Here is a 23,354-nt window from a genome sequence, read left to right on the forward strand (position 1 = left end):
AAGAAACGTGAGAACGCTTCCCCCCAAGCTTAAATGGAGCATTGTCCTCAATGCTCAAAAAGGGAGAAAACTCTCAACAAAATATTTTTGAATAGTTTTCATTTTTCACTTCATTTTTCGTTTTAAATTGATAGTGCTTTGTCCTCGCCTCTTGTAAATATGGACGGCTTTTTCAACTTTTGCACTTATTATTTGTCCATGCCTTTTATAATGTAGGACAGCTTTTACTCAATCTCAATTGCCATTATTCACAAAGAAGAAATAACACAATCATGCTTTCATAAGAACCAAACATTTCAACTTCTCCACCACAAACTCTATCAAGAATGATCAATTGCTTCACAAAAACCAAGAAAAGAAAGAAAATGAAACAAAAGGCCAAAGATCTAAAGATCTGGCTTGAAAAGAAGGTATAAGGCTCAAATGGTTGCAAGAAGGCAAATGTAAACCCAAAAATAAAGAAAATAACAAAATATAACAAAAAATGAAAAATACCACCCCGAAAAATGTGCCTTTGTCCTTCCTAGATAGTTCGGTCTCGTGTTTGAGAATCATACATCAAGCTTTATAAGATTATGTTTGCATAGTCAAGGATCCACGCCGCTCATTCAAAGAATGTTGAAGGCTAGAAAAACAAGTAACCTCACAAGGATGTGGCAAAAACTCACTAATGGTGTCAAATCAACTATAGGAAGCAACTACCAACGTACCACAAACAAGTAGAATCCGGCTTCATGTTCCCAGTAGTTCAAACCAACTACCCTAGCATACACCTATCCTAGAGTCAACCGAACATAGTCTCAAACCGTGCATACCTTTACAACCTAGGAAGAAAATCATGCAAAAGACAAAGTCCAATGTACAAGGTCCAAATCAAAAGAAAAGTGAAAAATAAGGCCTCAAAACCATACCACAAAGAAAAATGAAAGGAAATAAAAGAAAGGGAAAATAAACGAAAAACAAAGCAAAGTAATGGAACATAGAAAAGGAAAATAGGAGAGATAATATGAAATGGAATAGAAAGCAAGTTAAACACATAAGAATCCCAATCGACAAACAAGTGATCGATTGACGTCATCGTCATCGATCCCAAACACATTATGTGTTAACAAGCATCCATCCTCAAACCATTCAACTTCCCCTAAACTAGTCCTATTCTATGCAACCAAGAAAAAAAAAGAGAAAAAAAAAAAGAAAGATCTCACCGGCTTCAAGCTTTAGCGAAAATAAACGAAGTAAGAAGAATCCACCTCGTTGCATTCCATGAACAAAAAAGCTTCGACCAAAAACCAGGTGAGAAAAAGAGAATAAAAGAAACTATATACAAAGAAAATTGTCAGTAACTTCCAAATGAAACCAGCCAAAACTCGGCAGCATAACGACAAGAAATAAAAAATATATATCAGAGATAGTAAAACATCAGGTAACATCATCAGCAACAAGAATCATCAGAGTAACAGCAGAGCAGATAGATAAAGAACAGAGCGAGTAATCATCAAAGAAACAGCAGATAAAACATCACAGAGACATCAGAGCAGACAGAGGACATAGAGGCTAAGAAGGAAAAATGCGAAATGAACCACTAACAAGGAGGTGAACCATGCAAACCATAACCAACCTAAACCAACTCCCCAAAGCTAGAAATGAGCCACCCTTCCCCCAAGCTAAACCCAACCATAGGGGAAACACGAAGCACAATCATAAAGCATGCATACGGAGGGGGGTCTTTAAAATGGCTCACTCAGCACTAAAGTAGGGAGTAGAACTAGTACTCCCCCCACCTGATGAAACAACTGCGTTCCCTTTAGCCGTACCTAACCTCCTAAGGGCATCAGCAGCAAAATAGTCAGACCAATCATTGATGAGTGGCATTTATGCCACAAATTAGTGTACTCTTTACGGGTTTTTCCCACCCATTTGTAGCTTGTTTGCCCCCTTTTCTCTCCTTTTTGTTCCTCTTTTCTTTGTTTGTCTTTCTCCTTATTTTCTTTGTTTTTGTTTTGTAGGAACCAAGACATTGGAAGAAGAGCAATTCACTCCCAAACTCCCCTGTGTGCGGGCGCGCAGCTCTGGGAGAACCCGCGCAGGATGGCTCCTTGAGCAGAACAGAAATAGAAGATTTGTGCGCCTTGTGCGGGCTCAGTGTGCGGGCACGCGACTTTGATGTGTGCGGGCGCGCAGCTCTGGGAGAACCCGCACAGGACAGCATCAGAAGCATAATCAAAACAGAGTGTTGCGTGCGCCATGTGTGCGCCTTGTGTGCGGGCGCACACCCCTCAAAGCGCGGGCGCGCAGTGTTGCTGAGAGAAGGCGCGCATCCATGGGTTTCATTCTCCGTACCCACAGATGTGCGGGCGCGCAAGATCTGCGAGGGCGGACACCCAGCTTCTGCGCGGGCGCGCACCGCTGAGCTGCAGTCTTCATTATTTCGTATTTTTGTATCTTTTGGGGGGGACCTATATATATAGGTCGTAGGGAGTTTAGTGCATCATCTATCATTACTTAGAAACATTTTTAGCCCTAATCTAGTGAGAGAAACTTCATTAGTATAGAGAGAAAGTGTGGATTTCCATTGATGAACTTGGATATTGAAGAAGGAGCTTGATTGAATCTTTGTAAATCTTCATCTTCAATTAATGACCAATTTCTTACTCTCTCTCTTTGCTTTTGTATTTAGCTTTATTTGCTTACTTTGATTTTTCCTTAATTGCTTATTGATCATGTTGATGCTTATTGATTTGATGATTGATATTTCTTTCAATATGATTTGTGAGTAGTCACCTAGCCAAGGGTGTGGGGATGGTGTAGTTGTTGATTGATTCATGCTTATGATGTTGGGGTTTTGTTAATGGTGATTAAAGTCTTTGTATGTTTGATGTTCTTTGATCTTCTTGCAAGTGCACATTGTTAGTTGATTAAAGGTGAATCTTTGCTTACAAGAAACGGAAGTTGACTTAGTTAAGATCTATTGTTATCGATAGTTCTTTGATTGCACCTTCTAATATATGGTTCTAGTGTGGAAACATGGTGGCTATGTTAGGAGAATTTGATTGACCCCGGAAAGTGGTTAGATTGAGCTTTAATTCGATATTCTTACATGCTTAGTTTACCATTGCTTTGCTTTCGTGTTATTGCATGATCAATTGGCAACTACATCTACCTACTTCCCTTGGTGCTTAGTTATATTGGTTTTAATCATTCTTAATCTCTAGTTTAATTTCTTAGCTTTTCACACTTCTCGTTCCGAGGTAGCTTAAGTATTGAGTAGTGAATGTGGTGTTTATGCATGTCTCCTTGTGGTTCGACCCCTATACTTGCCTTATACTTGTATTAGGTTTGTTTAGGTGTATAAATTATATTTGATCTAGGTGTAGTCGTTTGACGACGCGATTATTCCCTTATCAAATTGGCGCCGTTGCCGGGGAGACGGCTTCCATTAATTTTTCACTACTTCATTTGAGACTATCTCATTCCTTGTCTGTTAGTATTTGTTACTTCTTGTTACTTGTCAGTGCTTACGTTCTCCTTAGCTTTGTTGTATGAACAGAGGACGAACTCGCTCAAGGTCTTTGGTTCCCATTGATCCGGAGTTAGAAAGATCTTTGTCCTTACTTCGAAGAGAAGCGAGAGCGAGGAGTAGAAATTCTCACACCCCAACGAAAGAAGGAGTAAGAGAATTGGAAGATACTCCACCATCTTCACCCTCAAGTGAAGACTTAGATAGCCCTAATTCGCTATCAAGTCCGGAAATCAACCCCTTTTCAAACTTTAAGTCCGGAGGTGAAGAAGGTCCTAAAATGGGAGAGAATACACCTTTGAGTCGTCTTGGGGCTCCCGAAGCCTTTAGTGCCCAAAGTGGGATCCTAACTCCTACCACTCAAGCCCACAACTTCGAAATCAAGCCCAATTTGATTGCTTTGATAGAGAGGAAACAATTCTCGGGTGGAAAATTTGAGAGCCCTCATGAGCATTTAAAAGAATTTGAGAAATATTGTGACACAATCAAAGCCAACGGGGTGACTCAAGAGTACATCCGCCTCAAGATGTTTCCATTTTCTTTAATTGGGAGAGGTCTAGAATGGCTAGAGAAGGAGGTGCCCCCTAACTCTCTCACAACTTGGGACCAAGTGACTACGGCTTTCTTGAGGAAATTTTATAACCATAGGAAGACCGCCGAGGCTTGATCGTTGATTCAAGGCTTTCACCAAAAGAGTGGTGAGACTCTAAGTGCGGCATGGGACCGGTACAAGGAGCTTCAACGCCAATGCCCACATCATGGGATACCCAAGTATCAACTCATCCACACTTTCTATGGGGGTCTCTCACCTCAAGGGAGAACAAGCCTAGATGCCGCCGCCGGCGGTCCAATCATGAACAAGGGAGAGGATGAAATGGAATGCATCATAGAGGAGGCCGCAAAGCATTATGATGATTGGTACGAAGGAGAAAGGGAGGCCACTTCTAGCAAAGGTGTCTATGCATTGGAGCAAGCCAACGCAATCAACAACCTTTCTTCCCAAATCTCCAAGATGGCCAAGCAAATGGATGAAATGATGAAAGAAAGGTCCAATCCTCATGGTAATACCTCCCCTTCAACCAAGGGAGGCAATGGTATGGCCACTTCTTCCCCCTCTTCTTATAATAAAATGCCTCAAGGATGCATGTTTTGCTCAAATTGTGAAACCTATGATCATGATACCTCCCATTGTGTGTATGCTTGTGAAGTTCAACCCCCTCCCTATGAACATGATGATAATGTAGAAGATGTCAATGCTATGAATTTTGCTCCTAGAATGGAAAATGTAGGGAACTTGAGGCTAAACCCCAATCAAATGGGGAATTGGAATCAAGGTGGAAACCGTGGTTGGAACCAAAGTGGTGGTGGTTATGGTAACTAATACCATGGTGGGGGAGGCCCTTCCAATTTCAATGGAAGAGGCTACTCTAACCAAAGAGGGTATGGCTACCAAAACCAACAACCCAACTCCCGATACCAAGACCATCAAAATCAAAATTTTGGTGATCAAGGTAACATGGGAAATAATCGACAAAGCAATGTTCCCAACCAAGGAACCGGAGGCAATAGGGGCCAAAATGTTTCTAACTATGCCCAAACAAATAGGCCTCCGGGTTTCCATCAATCCCAACTTCCTCCACCTCAACAACCTCTTCAAATTGAGGCCCCTCCTAATGATCCCGTGATGGCTAAGCTAGATGCCATCATGAAGATGCATGAGTAGGAAAAGAAGAGGAATGAGGAGGAAAAGAAGCGAACCAATGCTCATATGAAATTGCTTGAAACCCAAATTGCCCAACTTGCTTCCAATTCTTCTTCTTCTTCTTCTTCCTCTATCCCTAGTCAAGGAGTCAACCCAAAACCTTTGTATGCCGTGACAACAAGGAGTGGAAAGGTAGTAGGGAGTGACCCCTTGGTTGAGGAAGAACCTCGAAATGAAGTAGAGTTGGAGAGGGGGGGGGGGTGAGAGAACCAAGGAACCTTCTAATGTTGAGAGGGAGAAGGGTGTTGAGGTGCAAAAGGAAAAAGAGACCACCCCCTTGCCCCTAAATCTCCAACCTAGAGAGGAGAGGCTACCTTTTCCCCAAAGATTTGTGAAAGCTAAGCTTGATGCCCAATTTGGGAAGTTTTTGGATGTGATCAAGAATTTGCATGTTTCCCTTCCTTTTGTAGATGCTATGAAACAAATGCCCCATTACTCTAAGTTTTTGAAAGATCTATTGAGTGGGAGAAGGGAGTGTGAAACGGTGAGCTTGACCGCCAATTGTAGTGCAATCTTTTCCAACAAACTTCCCACTAAGTTGAAGGATCCGGGTAGTTTTTCCATCCCTTGTTCTATTAATGGGATTGAGTTTGACAAAGCTTTGTGTGATTTAGGAGCGAGTGTGAGCCTCATGCCCTACTCCGTCTACCAAAAGCTTAGTGTAGGAACCCTGTCCCCCACCAACACCACTCTCCAACTAGCGGATCGGTCCATTAAATTTCCCATGGGGAAAGTGGAGGACATCCCCCTAAGGGTAGGGAAGTTCACATTCCCCGTGGACTTTTATGTGCTAGAAATGGATGATTATGAAAGGATTCCTATTATCTTGGGTAGGGAGTTTTTAGCCACCTCTAGGGCCATTATTGATGTGAAGGAAGGCAAAATATCTTTGAAAATTGACAATGATTCAATTGAGTTTGATTTGAATAGTGTCATGCAACAACCTTCCTCAAGTAGTGAATGCTTTAGAGTAGATGTTCTAGATTCCATGCTTAGTGAATTCTCTCGTTCCCATTTGCATGCTTCTAACGATCCCCTAGAGAGTGTATTGTTGAATGATTCTAAGCTAGGTGTTCACAAGGACGACATTCAATTCTATGAGGATTTTCTAGAGGAAAGCAAGAGCAAGTGCATGGATGAGAGCATGGAGGAGGAGGCTTTTCACACCCATGACCTCTTTCAAGTTGAGGAAAGAGAAGAGAGCACCAATGGTAAGGGAGCACCAAAGGTAGACTTGAAACCTCTACCTTTGGGCTTGAGGTATGTATTTCTTGGTTCTAATGAGTCTTTCCCCGTGATTGTTAATTCCAACCTAACGGAGGAGCAAACCTCCCTCTTGATCAATGTTTTGAAAAAACACAAGAAAGCTTTAGGTTATACCATTGATGACATCAAAGGTATAAGTCCTTCTTTATGCATGCACAAAATTGATCTAGAGGGAGATGCCAAACCCGTTAGGCAAAGGCAAAGGAAGCTTAACCCTTCCATGCAAGAGGTTGTGCGGAAGGAAGTGGCTAAGCTTCTTGATGCGGGAATTATATACCCAATTGCTCATAGTGATTGGGTATCTCCCGTGCAAGTTGTTCCTAAGAAAGGGGGAATGACGGTAGTGAAAAATGATCATGATCAACTAGTCCCCACTAGGCTTGTAACCGGTTGGCGCATGTGCATTGACTATCGCCAACTCAACACAAGTACATGCAAAGATCATTTTCCATTATCGTTCATTGATCAAATGTTGGAGAGGCTTACAAAGCATTCCTTCTATTGTTTTCTTGATGGTTATTCGGGGTTTTTCCAAATCCCGATTGACCCCAAGGATCAAGAGAAGACGACTTTCACTTGTCCCTACGGTACTTATGCGTATCGTAGGATGCCTTTTGGGCTTTGTAATGCTCCCGCAACATTCCAACGTTGTATGATGTCCATTTTTAGTGATATGATTGAGGATGAGATAGAGGTCTTTATGGATGAATTCTCCGTTGGAGGGGCCACCTATGAAGATTGTCTATCTAATTTATCTCGTTGCTTAGAAAGATGTGAGAGGGCTAACCTCGTGCTAAATTGGGAAAAATGCCATTTTATGGTAGAAAGTGGGATTGTTCTTGGGAACAAAATTTCCCATGCCGGCATTGAGGTTGATAGAGCCAAGGTAGAGGTCATTGAGAAGCTTCCTCCCCCCACCAACGTGAAGGAAGTGAGGTCTTTCCTTGGCCATGCCGGGTTCTATCGTCGTTTTATAAAAGACTTTTCTTTGATTGCAAAACCTCTCACATCCCTATTGCAACAAGATAAAGAGTTTATATTTGATGATGCTTGTCAAGAGTCTTTTTGTAGGTTGAAAGAGGCCCTTTGCACCGCCCCTATTGTCCAAGGCCCGGATTGGTCTCTTCCATTTGAGCTAATGTGTGATGCAAGCAACGAGGCTATTGGTTCGGTTCTTGGGTAACGAAAGGATGGGAAACTTCATGTCATACATTATTTGTCCAAAACTCTCAATGACGCCCAACGAAACTACACAACCACCGAGAAGGAATTCTTAGCGGTTATTCACTCATTTGAGAAGTTTAGAACCTACCTCATTGGTTCTAGGACAATTGTGTACACCGACCATTCGGCTCTCAAATATTTGATAGGGAAGAAGGAAGCTAAACCAAGGTTGTTGAGATGGGTTTTAGTTCTCCAAGACTTTGATTATGAAATGAGAGATAAAAAGGGAGCCGAGAACGTGGTGGCGGATCACCTTTCAAGGTTGGGCGGTGCAAGGTTCAAGGATGATGGTTTGCCAATTGAGGATGCTTTAAGGGATGATGTGCTATACGTTCTTGAGGTGAAGTCGGCTCCATGGTATGCGGATATTGTGAATTACTTGGCTTGTGGTGCCATACCTCCGGATTTCACTTCACAACAACGTCGAAAACTCAAGCACGAGGCAAAGAGATATATTTGGGATGAACCGATTTTGTTGAAGAGAGGGGTTGATGGGTTATTGAGGACATGCGTTCCCGACGATGAGTTTCAAAGTGTTCTCCACATGTGCCACTCCTCTCCTTGTGGTGGGCATATGAGTGCTCAAAAAACCGCCTCAAAAGTTCTCCAATCAATGCTCTTTTGGCCTTCCTTATTCAAGGACTCTTGGATATTTGTCAAGACCTGCGATAGATGTCAAAGGGTGGGGAATATTTCGAGAAGGGATGAAATGCCACAAAACCCCATCCTTGAGCTTGAAGTTTTCGATGTGTGGGCGATAGATTTCATGGGGCCTTTTATCTCCTCAAATGGGAACAAATATTTTTTGGTTGCCGTTGACTACGTGTCCAAATGGGCGGAGGCCGTAGCTTCTCCAACAAATGACTCAAAATTGGTGGTCAACCTCTTCAAGAAAGTGATTTTCCCAAGATTCGGTGTTCCGAGGGCAATTATTAGTGATGGGGGGTCACATTTCAAACACCACACCTTCGTGCGACTACTTGAGAAATATGGGGTATCTCACAAGCGGGGGCTTGCTTATCACCCCCAAACAAGTGGTCAAGCGGAGGTCACAAATAGTGAGCTCAAAGTGATCTTGGAGAAAACAGTTGCCAGAACAAGGAAGGATTGGTCCTCTAAGCTCATTGATTCTCTATGGGCCTATAGGACCGCTTTCAAGATGCCAATTGGGACCACCCCTTACAAGCTTGTATATGGGAAGAATTGTCATTTGCCCGTGGAGATGGAGCATCGTGCTCACTGGGCGATCAAGCAAATCAACTTTGATCTCCATAGTGCGGGGGAGCAAAGGCTTTTAGAGTTACATGAGCTAGAGGAATTGAGGTTGAGTGCTTATGAGAATGCAAGCATGTGTAAGACAAGATCAAAAGCGTGGCACGACGCTCAAATCAACAAGAAAGATTTTGTCAAAGGGCAAAAGGTGCTCCTCTTCATTCAAGGTTGAAACTCTTCCCGGGCAAGCTCCGATCAAGATGGAGTGGGCCATACATTGTTACGGAGGTGTTTCCATATGGTGCTTATGAAATTTTCCAAGATGGCCACTCCCCCTTCAAAGTCAACGGCCACCGCCTCAAGCCTTATTTTGAAGGATTCCCAAGTGATGAACCAATTTCAGTTACTCTAATTGATGTGCATCGTCAATTCCACCCTCCTTAATCATCTCGAAGAACGTCGAGCTAACGACGCTAACCAAAAGCGCTTCCGGGAGGCAACCCGAGTATCTAACCCATTGTTAGTTTTTCATTTTACAACTTTGGATTATTGGGATTTATGAGTTTTGATTATAATTGAGTCTTTGATAAACGGTTCATCTAGCATGATACATGACTATTTTTGCAGGCCGTTTGGTGTTATATTTGGAGCTAAGTTGAGGTTTGGAGACTTGAAGTGAGCGAGTCGCTATGCACAAGAGGATTTGATGAAGACCCTGTGCGCGGGCACGCAGGCCTGGGAGAACCCGCGCACAGAGAAGTTCAAATTCACAGATTCTGGCAGAAAGTTTTGCGCGACATCTGCGCGACATTTGCGCGGGCGCACATATAAAGGTTGTGCGGGCGCGCAGGCCTGGGAGAACCCGCGCAGATTGAAAGGCAAAATTCCAGATGCTGGCAGAAAGTTCTGTACGACGTGTGCGCGACATATGCGCGGGCGCGCAGATAAATGCTGTGCGGGCGCGCAGGCCTGGGAGAACCCGCGAAGATTGAACGGCAAAATTCCAGATTCTGGCAGAAAGTTTTGCGCGACGTGTGTGCGCCATCTGTGCAGGCGCGCAGTTCACTTGCGCGGGCGCGCAGTATACCTGCGCGGGCGCGCAGATCTGGGTTTATCGGGGCTTAAGTTCTCTTTTTCCCGTTTATTTCATCATTTTCCCCAATCTCATTCACGATCCCCACTCTCTCTCCTCAAGAACTCAAACCCTAACTTCCCAAATCTCCTCTAATCTCACTTATTTCCCCAAAATCTCAACAAATCCCTTACATTCCCTCAATTTCCTCACAAATTTATCACTTTTCCCTCTCAAAATCACCCATTTTTCACCAATTTCGGAATTGCTCCTTGGTGGCCGAAGTGGTGGTGCGTGAGTGGTCGTGGTGGTCTTCATGCTCTTCAATTGTGATATAATCCTAAACTTTGACTACTTTGTAGCTTTAATTCATTAGATAATACCATGTTTTAGGATTGTTAAGCAAAAAATTGAACTTGCATGAATTTTGTGTGATTTTGAGATAGTTTAGCTAATAATTGTGGATTTTGTTGGGATTTTCTTGGTGATTTGTGTGTATTGTTGATGAAAATTGTTGTTCTCATGAATCTTGGCTAGCAATTACTTGGCTTGAATATTGAGAATTGTGTGTATAATCACTAGTTTGATTTTGAGCATTGAAGATTGTTAATGTATGAGGATTGAAAATGCACGTTGATTGAAAGTTTTGATGCTTGATTTTGAAACTTGCCTAGTGATTCTTCATTTAGCGATTGAGTATTGCGAATTTTGGCCTGGATTTTTGTTGTTCATAGTTGTTTCTTGCTTGTGATATTTGTGTCTGGGAAAGATTGTTGCTCCTAACCCCTTTTCAGGTACCAGAATCAAAGGTTTCATTTGTTGTTGTTGTTGTTGTGGGAAGGTTTTGGTATTTTTGAGTGTTGGAATCACTCCCTGGTGTTCTCGGTTTTTTTTTTTTTTTGGATTGTTGAGTAAGTTGGTAAAGATGAGCGGTAGGAGAAGGAGTAGAAAGGAGCCTAGAATGTTAGTTGATGAGCCCCAACCCTCCTCCCAAAATCAAAACCAAACACAATCCTCTCTTCCCACTCTAAAGTTTGTGAACCGACACCATGCACCCTTCCATCAAACAATCCTCAAACGCAAGCTTAACCCCACCCGACACTACTATCAACGCTCAATGCGTGATTTGGGGATAGATGAGGACCTTCGGTCCCTTCTTGACAACCTTGGGATGAGTGACTTCATCAACCACCAATACCCAACCTTCAAAGAACCCACCTACGAGTTCCTCTCTTCCTTTGAGAAGGAACCCGTTGGAAACAACGAATTCCAAATCTTCTTCCAACTTTTCAATGCCCGCCATGTCGTCTCTCTTCGGCGTCTAAATGAACTCCTAGACTTTAACCCCGACGCCGACCTTCTTGCCCCATCCACCGAGCTCTTCCCCGAGTACGATGCTTTCCGTTGGTGGCGGACAATTACCGATTCGGATGAGTTTAGTACTCGGTACTCGGTGGCAAGCCAAATCATCCACCTGGTACTCCGCATCCTTTACCGCATCTTGGGGTTTGCGGTGTTTAGCAAGCAAGACTTGAGTAAACTCTCTCATGAGGAGCTTTTCACTCTTTGGGTCTCCACAAAGGAGGAGTTGAGTGGGCGGCTCAACATGGGGTATTGGTTTGTGCTTTGTTGCGAGGCAATCAAGAATGGGAACAAGACGGGAGAGATTGCCTTAGGAGGGATGATTTCAAGGATCGCCTCGAAGCTAGGGGGTGAGGTTCTCTTCCCTTTTTGTACAAGGGTGGGAAGAGACAGAGACATATTCGTGGACATCTCTTACATGAGGAAGTAGGTTTTCATCCAACCAACCGACGTTCTGAACAACTTCCATTATTGGTGTGTTCAGAGGGAGCACCATTGCATACTTCCATTCCCGAGCCGCACTTCCTTGGAGAGGAACGCAAGGAATGTGTGGAAGGTTCCTAAGGACAATGGTGTCCTTCCTAACGCTCTTGGAGGTGAGCGAAATATGATCATCCGCGAGCGGCATCAACAGCAACAACATCAACAACAAGAAGAACAACAACAACAATTCCAACAGCAACAGCAATTTCAGCAACAGCAGTTTCATTAGCAACAACAACAACAAGGGTTTCAACTTCAAGGTTTTCAGTATGGGGATGGATCCCAAGGTTTGCGCGTCCCCTCCTCTAGTGAGGGAGGTATGGCCTTTTCCTCTTCTTCTTTTAACCTTGAGCAAGCATTCCAAAACCTGTCAATGCAGGTAAACCGGTTGACGGAGGCCGCCGATGGGTACTCGGTTTAAAATGCCAACATTTATGATTGGCATGTAAACCAAGGACATTTTAACCCACCGGTGAACTATCCGTATTTTCCGCCCCAACAGGGGCCGGTTCCTTCTTACGAGGAACCGCATTCTGACGGCACTCCCCGTCAACTGGTTTGGCCCTATTGGTCCGGGCCTTCATCTCAAGGGACCCCCCGAGTGAACTACCCCACCTTTGAGGGGTATGATTACAAGGCACCGGGGGGGTGTGATTACCGTGGGGACCCCAACTACCCCATGTACACATCCGAGCCCCTTGAGATGCCCCCTCCCTATGACCCTCTTCCGGATTACCAGCAAGAGTTGTACCGGAACCGCGGTTTTCCACCGGGTTACACCGGTGGTTGGGACCCCCATGGCCCTCCTATCGGCGTCGACTACGAGTGGCGTCCTTATGGAGAGGGCTCTAGTTCTCACATGGAGGACTAGGGCCCTCGGGCCGAGTTTAGCCCTTCCTCCCACCCCATTTTCCACTTTGTTCAAACCGAGGACGGTTTTCCGTTCAAGTGTGGGGGGGTGCTTGTTTATTGTTTCATTCAAGGGATTTGTTTTTATGGGGCGTGATTTTGGGCCAATAGGTGTCTTTTTGGAAGGTTCCCTCCCCTCTTTTCAACAAAATGATGATGATGATGTTTTAATGAAACCTTGTGTTGTTTTGACTCCCTTTCTTTTCGAAAATCCAAATTCCCCTTTAATACAAACTTTATCTTGTGTTGTTTTTGCTTTGTATATATTTCTCTTGCTACTAACCAAATATTTGCCGAGTTGTTTTGGTCTTTGACATTTTGTAGGGCTTATGGGCGCATTCCCCGAATATTTCCGAACAATGGAGTTTCAACGATTGTGGACTTGCGTTTTCTAAGCGTAATTGGGTGACAAATTCTCCTTCTCAACTCTTTAAATATTTGATTGGTTGCATAGCTTAGGTTAGTTTAGGAAGGAGTTGAATGGTTCGAGGTTGATTGATGTGGTTCTAAGGAACCTGGGATCTTTGATGTTGTATTCAACGATCATTGTATATCGATTGGGATTTATATGATTTGCATGCCTCATTTATGAACCTTCTTGACTTCTTCCTTTTTCTTTGTGTGTTGCTTTTCTTCTTTCCTTTATGTGACATTCATAATCATGACAAGAGAAAAATTTTGGAAATTGAGAATTTGCTTGTTCATTTGACATATTCTTTTGAATGCTTACCTTCCTAGTTGAAGAGGGTCTTCACGGTTTGAGAGTGCTTAGGGTTGAACTAGACACATTTTAAGCTAAGGTATCCCGGTTTAGAACTCTTGAGGACGTTTGAACCCCTAGTTCACGGGAAAGTGGTAAGATGGTGTTGCTCTTCGTAGTGAATAGGATTCCCTTGGTTGGTAATTGCTTACTTTCATATCCCATGTGAGCGTTTATTGTTCAAGCCTCCATCACTTTTGTTGAGCGGCATTTTGGATCCTTAACTATGCGTGTCTTAATCCTTGTGTTGGTATCTGGCTCCCAAGACCGTGATCATATAACTCTAGAGGAGGAAGGGGGCATCTCTTCTCATTTTTCTTTGTTTTCCTTGTGTTTTGTTACAAATTTGGTTTTTATTTTACATGTACCTTCTTGCTAGCCATGTTGAGCCTTATTTCCTCTTTCTTGGTTAAACCACGTTACAAACCTAGCGGCCTATGTTCTACCAACCCTTATAGCTAGTGAAGCATCGGCTTGTGAGGTTCGGGTTTGAGAGTCTTGGTTTTAAGCAAGGAAGTTGTGCAATTTGGTTCGAATGAGGTCTTGAAAGTCTATTCATGAGAAAGTGTGCAAAAGGATTGGCAAGGAAGTTGTAATTTATGAAAACCAAGCACCATTCAAAAAAAAAAAAAAAAAAAAAAAAAAAAAGAGAGAAAGAGAAAAATAAAAGGGGAAAAGAAATTGAGAAGGAAAAATCAAGTTGAACGGAAATATTACAAAAAAAAAAAAAAAAAAGAGAGAGAGAGAGTAGTATTGTCATGTAGTTTGTATTGAAGGTTGTGATTTGAAACTTAGGTTAGATTCCTATGTTGCTCTTGAGAGATGGCCACTCTTATGCTTCATTTAGGAGTTTCCACCAAAATTTTCAAATTAATTCCCTACCTTAACCTTTAGCCATGACATTACAACCCTAACTAAGACCCTTGGACTCTAGAGGGGCGTGATCAAGGAAACGGTGGAGGGAGATAGATTTCAACCCTATGGAGAGAGTACGCATAGTTGAGATGTCGGGATAGCCTCGTTGTTCCACATAGAATTGATTTTTTTTTCCGGTTCCCTCGCGGAATCATGAGGAGCCAACTAGGGGATGAATTGAAGCTAGCGGAGAGAACGGGGACCGTCTTGGATGGGGCTAGGGCGGAAGATGAAATCATTAGTTCTCTATGCTTAGCTTAGGTTTGTCTCGTTCAACCTTGAGCATCTTAAAGCGTGTTTCCCCTCTTGAATTGAGAAAGGTAAGTATTCTTTGATCAATGTCATTATATCTGAGTCTGATCTGAGCATTTCTCACCGTGGCACTAGATTGATTCTCTTGAACCTTGTCATGTTGTGTTTGTTGTCTTTTGCCTTGGTTTCCCTTGCTTGGGGACAAGCAAGAAGCAAGTGTGGGGGAATTTGATGATTGGCATTTATGCCACAAATTAGTGTACTCTTTACGGGTTTTTCCCACCCATTTGTAGCTTGTTTGCCCCCTTTTCTCTCCTTTTTGTTCCTCTTTTCTTTGTTTGCCTTTCTCCTTGTTTTCTTTGTTTTTGTTTTGTAGGAACCAAGACATTGGAAGAAGAGAAATTCACTCCCAAACTCCCCTGTGTGCGGGCGCGCAGCTCTGGGAGAACCCGCACAGGACAGCATCAGAAGGATAATCAAAACAGAGTGTTGCGTGCGCCATGTGTGCGCCTTGTGTGCGGGCGCACACCCCTCAAAGCGCGGGCGCGTAGTGTTGTTGAGAGAGGGCGCGCATCCATGGGTTTCATTCTCCGTACCCACAGATCTGCGGGCGCGCAAGATCTGCGAGGGCGCACACCCAGCTTCTGCGCGGGCGCGCAGTGTATGTGCGCGGGCGCGCACCGCTGAGCTGCAGTCTTCATTATTTCGTATTTTTGTATCTTTTGGGGGGACCTATATATATAGGGCGTAGAGAGTTTAGTGCATCATCTATCATTACTTAGAAACATTTTTAGCCCTAATCTAGTGAGAGAAACTTCATTAGTAGAGAGAGAAAGTGTGGATTTCCATTGATGAACTTGGATATTGAAGAAGGAGCTTGATTGAATCTTTGTAAATCTTCATCTTCAATTAATGACCAATTTCTTACTCTCTCTCTTTGCTTTTGTATTTAGCTTTATTTGCTTACTTTGATTTTTCCTTCATTGCTTATTGATCATGTTGATGCTTATTGATTTGATGATTGATATTTCTTTCAATATGATTTGTGAGTAGTCACCTAGCCAAGGGTGTGGGGATGGTGTAGTTGTTGATTGATTCATGCTTATGATGTTGGGGTTTTGTTAATGGTGATTAAAGTCTTTGTATGTTTGATGTTCTTTAATCTTCTTGCAAGTGCACATTGTTAGTTGATTAAAGGTGAATCTTTGCTAACAAGAAACGGAAGTTGACTTAGTTAAGATCCATTGTTATCGATAGTTCTTTGATTGCACCTTCTAATATATGGTTCTAGTGTGGAAACATGGAGGCTATGTTAGGAGAATTTGATTGACCCCGGAAAGCGGTTAGATTGAGCTTTAATTCGATATTCTTACATGCTTAGTTTACCATAGCTTTGCTTTCGTGTTATTGCATGATCAATTGGCAACTACATCTACCTACTTCCCTTGGTGCTTAGTTATATTGGTTTTAATCATTCTTAATCTCTAGTTTAATTTCTTAGCTTTTCACACTTCTCGTTCCGAGGAAGCTTAAGTATTGAGTATTGAATGTGGTGTTTATGCATGTCTCCTTGTGGTTCGACCCCTATACTTGCCTTATACTTGTATTAGGTTTGTTTAGGTGTATAAATTATATTTGATCTAGGTGTAGTCGTTTGACGACGCGATTATTCCCTTATCAATCATCCAAGACAGGGGGCCCTGAACGACCCCATCTCCCCTGAGTCTCAGGGGAAGGGAAAAGAGCAGGGTTTGCTGGATCATAAGTCCAGTCACACCCTCCAGGCCTCCTGTAATCATAATCCCCTTTAGAGGTCCCACGAATGGTACTATGCGCCATATGTGGGCCCTCCCAGTAGGGATAGCAAAGACGGGGCCCCACCGCCTTGTCAAAAGGCTCCCACTGTGGGACAGGGCCCTCTTGGACCGGGAGGTATGGATAATTCACATAAGGCTCAATATCCCCTCTAGAAACATGATAGTCATACACCCTCCTAGCATGATAATCATAACTACCAACAAAACAAGCATTCCCCATAGAAGAAGAAGAAGAAGACAATGCAACAGAAAGGGCATCAATCTTTTCATGCAAGCTCGATAACTCATGCAAGGGAGGGAATGAAGGAGAAAGAGGAGTAGGAGAAGAAGTACGAGGGATACCTCCCTTAGATGAAGAGGCCTTAGACTTTGGAAGAGCATTACCCGAAGAAGGCATGGAAACCCGACGAAAAGAGCTCGGAATATCTCTCTTGGGCGGCTTCCAAGGGTAGGATGAACTCTTGTCTCTCACCATCGACCCTTCGTAGGGAATAAGGCACCAATCGGTAGTCCGAGACACTTTCCAAATAAATAAATCGTCCATGATAGTGCGCTCAATGAATTTTTGATTGATCAAGGCAAACGTGCCCAACACACAAGATGAAGACTTTTCTGTAGGGTCCTTAATCTCCATAAGATCTCCAATCATGGATGCATACTTTTTGTTAAGCGATAGCACGATGATGGTAATCATACCCCCAATTTGTATGCTTCCCGAGAGAAAGAAGCCGTCACGAATGTCGATGAAGCGGTCGAGCAAGTGCCTAGCAAAATAAATCACCTCCACCATATCATCCCTATATCGATTAGCCAACCATAGCCAACTTAATTGCTCTTGAGATATAGCTCCAAGAGATTCCTTGGAGAAAAATGCATAAGTAAGTATGCGGCTAAAGTAGCGCATCGCTCCATGGACTATAGAGGCCGATTTGGAAGTTTGAGCACAATAAGCATCCTCAATAGAAATATCATCCCACCAATCATTCTCATCATACCTATGGTTGCGATGAAGAGCTTCATAGGCTGGATAAATCAAAGGCATGCCGTCAATGGGCTCCGAAAAGTTGAACATCTTGTTTAGGAATGAAAGGGGAATAGAATAGTCTTCATTGAATACTTAGAAAGATAGCGTTGGACATTCATTATCGTTACCATCCTTTTGCACATCGAGCGATGATAGGAATTCATAAGTGAGCCTTGCATAGGTGGGAGCACTAAGGTCAAGCTTAAGGCCCAAATTTCGAGCTAACATCCGTACATCATCGTCGATCCCAAGAAGAGTAGTGGTGTCACGATCATAGAATCTTGTAGAATACAGTTTCCTTGATGAAAGACTCTCAAATCGGTCCCAATGCTCTGAAACCGTGAACTTGATGCCATAAGTTTCTTTGATGGAGGAAGGTGGATCAATTGTCTTCCTCGAATTTGTAACCTTGGTGCGCTTAGCTTGTCTTGAACCACCCATCTACAAAATAATGGACAAAGGGAATGATTTCAAAAGTAGGAATAGTGTGCCAAAAATTAATCATGTGTATGGGGAAAAATAAAATGGACAATATGACATGAGTTAAGCAAAAATTCAATAGAAGTGAATAATGCATAATCAAGCCATCACAATTGACACAAATATTACCTCAAATCACAATTAAGAAAAGCCACTATATACCATACTACCAACAATCATTTTCTCCATTATCACCATCAACATAAACAAAATACCCTAAAACTAAACGTATGGAAATCCAACAAGATTCATGCCAAAATTCATAAATGCTCAAGTAAAATCATCATCATAAGTAGATATTACAAAACCATCATCAACATATCCATAATCATCACCATAAAAACAAGTGGTAGTAATGGTGGGGAAAGTGAGGGTAGTACTAGCCATGCTCAAATTCTCACGAGGTATGAAAATTGAAACTTTATCACATAAAACATGCAATTATACTTTCAATTGATAGAAAATCATAAGATTTAAGCAAGAAAAATACTACAACACATAAACATCCCCAACAATCATACCAACCAGTTTCAATTAAAAAGTACCCAAAATTTTCAAACTAGGAGTGAGAAAATTACCTTTAAGGAAGGAGAATGAAGACTTGGGTAGCAAAGTAATGAGAATTATGGAGAATTTGATGAGGAAAGATGAAAAATAATATGATGAAAATGGAAGACAACTATGAGCAACCACAATAGACCTAAGAAGGAAGTGGAATGAAGTAGGAGAGAGGGAGAAAGGAAAATCGGGCTTAAAAGAGGAGGGAAACTAGCCCTCGTAAACCCAGCAAGGTGCGGCCGCACATTAGAGATGTGCGCCCGCACAGAGCTCGTGTGCGGCCGCACATTGCTAATGTGCGGGCGCACAAAAACTGAGCCTTTCTTTCGACACTCTTCCTCCCTCATCATGTGCGCACACCCCTATGATTGTCATGGGGAACCATATAGGCAGTAGCTACACTTCAAATTGGAGAAAGAAAAATATGAAAATCATGAAAAGAAACACAAGTATGTACCATTCTCCATACTTACCCACTCTTCCAACTTAAGAATTGGGACAAGTTTACCTCAAAATTGGCATCAAAATTGTTGGAAATCAACTTAAACCATCCTACAACATCAAACACAACAAAATTAGATCACAAAAACATCAACAAAACCCAAAGAAAAATCAAAAGAAAAAGGAAGATAAAAAAAATTAGAAAACACGGGTTGCCTCCCGTGAAGCGCTTAATTTAGAGTCTTAAGCTAGACATCCTCCACCTCTTTCAAGGCGGATCATAGAGAGTCATGTCATGAATGACCCCCACAAACACTCCATCATAATACCTCTTTAGTCTATGTCCGTTAACCTTAAAAGTTCTTGAAAAATCCAAAGGAGAAATTTCGATAGAGCCATTTGAAAACACCTCTTGAACAACAAAAGGGCCAGTCCAACGAGACATCAATTTTCCGGGAAAAAGCCTCATTTTGGAATTGAAAAGAAGCACCTTATCCCCCGGAATAAATTGTTTCTTCTCAATGAGCTTATCATGCACCTCTTTAGTTCTAGCTTTATACAAGCTAGCACAATCATAAGCATCCAACCGAAGTTCTTCTAACTCATGAAGGTCTAACCAACGTTGCTCACCCGCACTAGCCAAATCAAAATTGATCTTTTTAATAGCCCAATGAGTGCGGTGCTCAAGCTCAACCGGAAGGTGACAAAACTTTCCATAAACCAAGCGAGAAGGAGTGGTACCAATAGGAATTTTGAAAGCCGTTCTATATGCCCATAAGGCATCATCAAGCTTTTTTGCCCAATCATTCCTACTCCTTGCAACCGTCTTCTCAAGAATTAACTTAATTTGACGATTAGATACCTCAACTTGCCCATTAGTTTGAGGATGATAAGGAAGACCAAATCGTTGGTTCACTCCATGCTTCTTCAACATCTTCCAGAAAGCATAGTGCACAAAATGGGAGCCATTGTCACTTATAACCGCTTTGGGGATGCCAAACCTAGGGAATATTATCTTTTTGAACAATTTCATCACCAGTTTATGGTCATTAGTGGGAGAAGCAATGGCTTCCACCCACTTTGACACATAATCAACGACAACAAGGATATATTGATTACCATAAGAAGATGGAAAAGGACCCATAAAATCTATACCCCAAACATCAAATATTTCCAATTCAAGTATTGGTTGTTGGGGCATCTCATTCCTCCTCGAGATATTCCCGGTGCTTTAGCATTAATCACAACTTTTGACATACTCCCAAGCATTCTTGAAGAGGTTAGGCCACCAAAATCCACATTGAAGCAGCTTAGAGGCCGTTCTTGAAACACCCATATGACCGCCACTAGGATCCGAGTGGCACATCTTCAAAACATTTGGTATTTCCTCATTTGGCACACACCGGCGCAACAATCCATCCACACCTCTTTTGTACAAGATTAGTTCATCCCACACATAGTGCCTTGCTTCTCTCTTGAGCTTCCTCCTTTGATTGTTGGAAAAAGAAGGAGGGAACTCCCCACAAGCAAGAAAATTCACCAATTCGGGAAACCAAGGGAGCTCCTTCATATTGATAACATATAAAGAATCATCCAACATCCAGTCCTCTATAGGAGACCCATCGTCTTGAACTTGAAAATCCTCAAGTCTAGACAAATGATCCGCAACAACATTTTTAGCGCCTTTTTTTATCCCGGATCTCAAGATCAAAAGATTGAAGCTCAAGGACCCAATGAATTAACCTCGGTTTGGATTCTTTTTTCCCAAAGAGATACTTCAAAGCCGCATGATCGGTGAAAACTATAGGCTTAGACCCCAACAAGTAACAACGGAATTTCTCAAAAGAATGAACAATAGCCAAGAATTCCTTTTCCGTTGTTGTGTAATTTCTTTGAGCACCATTGAGAGTCTTCGACATATAATAGATGACATGGAGCTTTTTGTCGGTTCTTTGACCTAACACACCTCCTATGGCCGTATCACTTGCATCACACATGAGCTCAAATGGCAAATCCCATTTAGGGGCTTGGACAATAGGAGTAGAAGTCAAAGCTTTCTTCAATTTATTAAAAGCTTCCAAGCAAGCATCATTAAAGACAAAATCAACATCGTTTTGGAGAAGATCATTTAAGGGCTTAGCAATAAGAGAAAAGTCTTTGATAAACCTTCTATAAAATCCGGCATGACCCAAAAACGATCTTACCCCTTTCACATTGACCGGGGGGGCAACTTCTCTATCACCTCAATCTTAGCCTTGTCAACCTCGATGCCTTTATTGGAAATTTTATGTACTAGAACAATCCCTTCTTCCACCATGAAGTGGCATTTTTGCCCAATTAAGCACCAAGTTGACCTTTTCACATCTCTCTAGGCATCTTTCAAGATTTTTGAGGCAATCCTCAAATGAAACACCTCCCACGGAAAAATCATCCATGAAGACTTCCATTTCCTCTTCAAGCATGTCCCCAAAAATGCTCATCATACACCTTTGAAAGGTCGCCGGAGCATTACACAATCCAAAGGGCATTCTTCTATATGCAAAGGTACCATAGGGGCATGTGAAGGTTGTCTTTTCTTGATCCTCGGGATGAATAGGAATTTGAAAGAATCCCGAATATCCATCAAGGAAGCAATAGAATTTGTGCCTAGTCAACCTTTCAAGCATTTGGTCAATAAAAGGGAGAGGGAAGTGATCCTTTTTGGTTGACGTGTTTAGACGTCTATAGTCTATACACATCCTCCAACCGGTGACCGTTCTAGTTGGAATGAGCTCACCTTTCTCATTCTCAACTACGGTCATACCCCCCTTTTTAAGAACGACATGCACGGGGGAGACCCACCTTGAGCTTGAAATGGGGAATATGATTCCCGCATCCAAAAGCTTGGTGATCTCTTTCTTGACTACTTCTCCCATTTGGGGATGTAGTTTCCTTTGTCGTTCGATAGAAGGTAGGGTGCCTTCCTCAAGTGTTATGTGGTGTGTACACAAGGCGGGGCTTATGCCTTTAAGATCATCAATTGTTTACCCCAAAGCACCTTGGTGCTTTCTCAAAACACCACATAACGCTTGAGCTTGTCTCTCACTCAAGGATGCACTAACAATAACGGTATATGTAAAATTAGGGCCTAAGAATTCATACCTAAGGTGTGATGGTAGAGGTTTTAGCTCTACCATGGGAACACCTTTACCTTCTTTGGTTGAGGCCACTTGCAAAGCATCTTGACTTGATATCCCCATGCAAGTTTCTTCTCCACTCCCTATATCGCCTTCATTAAGCAAATTTTCGTACAATTGCTCTTCCTTGGTTGAGATACCTATCTTTTCCTTGTTCAACAAGACACACTCAAGAGGATCATTAGATGTGAGCAAGTGCTCATGCATGGAATTCACAATATTATCAAGCACTTCAACTCTCATGCAATTTTCTAAAGAAGAGGAGGGATATTTCATCCCTTCATTCAAATCAAATTCAATTACTTCCTCTCCAATCTTAAGAGATATCTTAGCACTTTTCACATCTATCATAGCCCCCGATGTAGCAAGGAATGGTCTACCTAAGATGATAGGTATTGTAGCATCTTCATCCATATCCAACACTACAAAATCAACCGGGATAACAAATTTCCCAACCCTTAAAGGCATATCTTCTACCTTTCCCTTAGGAATCTTGATTGACCTATCGGCTAATTGCAAGGTAATCTTTGAAGGTAGAAGTTCTCCTAGACCTAATCTTTGATAAACCGAATATGGCATAAGGCTAACACTAGCTCCTAAGTCACATAAGGCATTATCAATTTCGGTCTTGTTGATAGCACAAGGGATGGAAAAATTTCCGAGATCCTTCAACTTAGGAGGCATCTTATTCATGATGATTGCACTACAATGCTCGGTAAGGCTAATAGTCTCCGCCACATCACAAGTCCTTTTTCCACTCAAAATCTCCTTAAGGAACTTAGCATAATTTGGCATTTGTTCAACAACATCGGTGAAAGGAATAGTTAAATGAAGTTGCTTAAGCATCTCTACAAATTTCCCAAATTGCTAATCCAACTTATATCTATTATATCTTTGAGGATAGGGCAGCCTTGGTTTGCAAACCTCTCTCTCTTTCTCTATCACCTTCTCTACTTGTTCCTCACCAACATTTTCGCTCAAGGGGCATTCACCACCTTCAATTTCAATGGAATTCTTACTAGTTCTCTCATTAGTAACACTCTTCTTAGGCACACCTCCCTCAAGGACCTTACCGCTTCTAATAACAATGGCATCCATAGGGTTCCTAGAGTCTAGGCTAGGTG

At 42.3% G+C, this 23,354-nt stretch overlaps 1 non-coding gene across 1 annotated transcript; it reads right to left on the minus strand.

The window, feature by feature from the left end:
• Positions 1–4,176: 4,176 nt before the first annotated feature.
• Positions 4,177–4,282, minus strand: LOC145596305 (small nucleolar RNA R71). The gene has a single exon (XR_014103154.1). It is a non-coding gene; the product is annotated as a small nucleolar RNA R71 (small nucleolar RNA).
• Between the last annotated feature and the right edge of the window lie 19,072 nt (positions 4,283–23,354).

This window comes from Chenopodium album, chromosome 19 (genome assembly GCF_948465745.1).
Source record: "Chenopodium album chromosome 19, dcCheAlbu1.1, whole genome shotgun sequence".
Lineage (NCBI taxonomy): Eukaryota > Viridiplantae > Streptophyta > Magnoliopsida > Caryophyllales > Amaranthaceae > Chenopodium > Chenopodium album.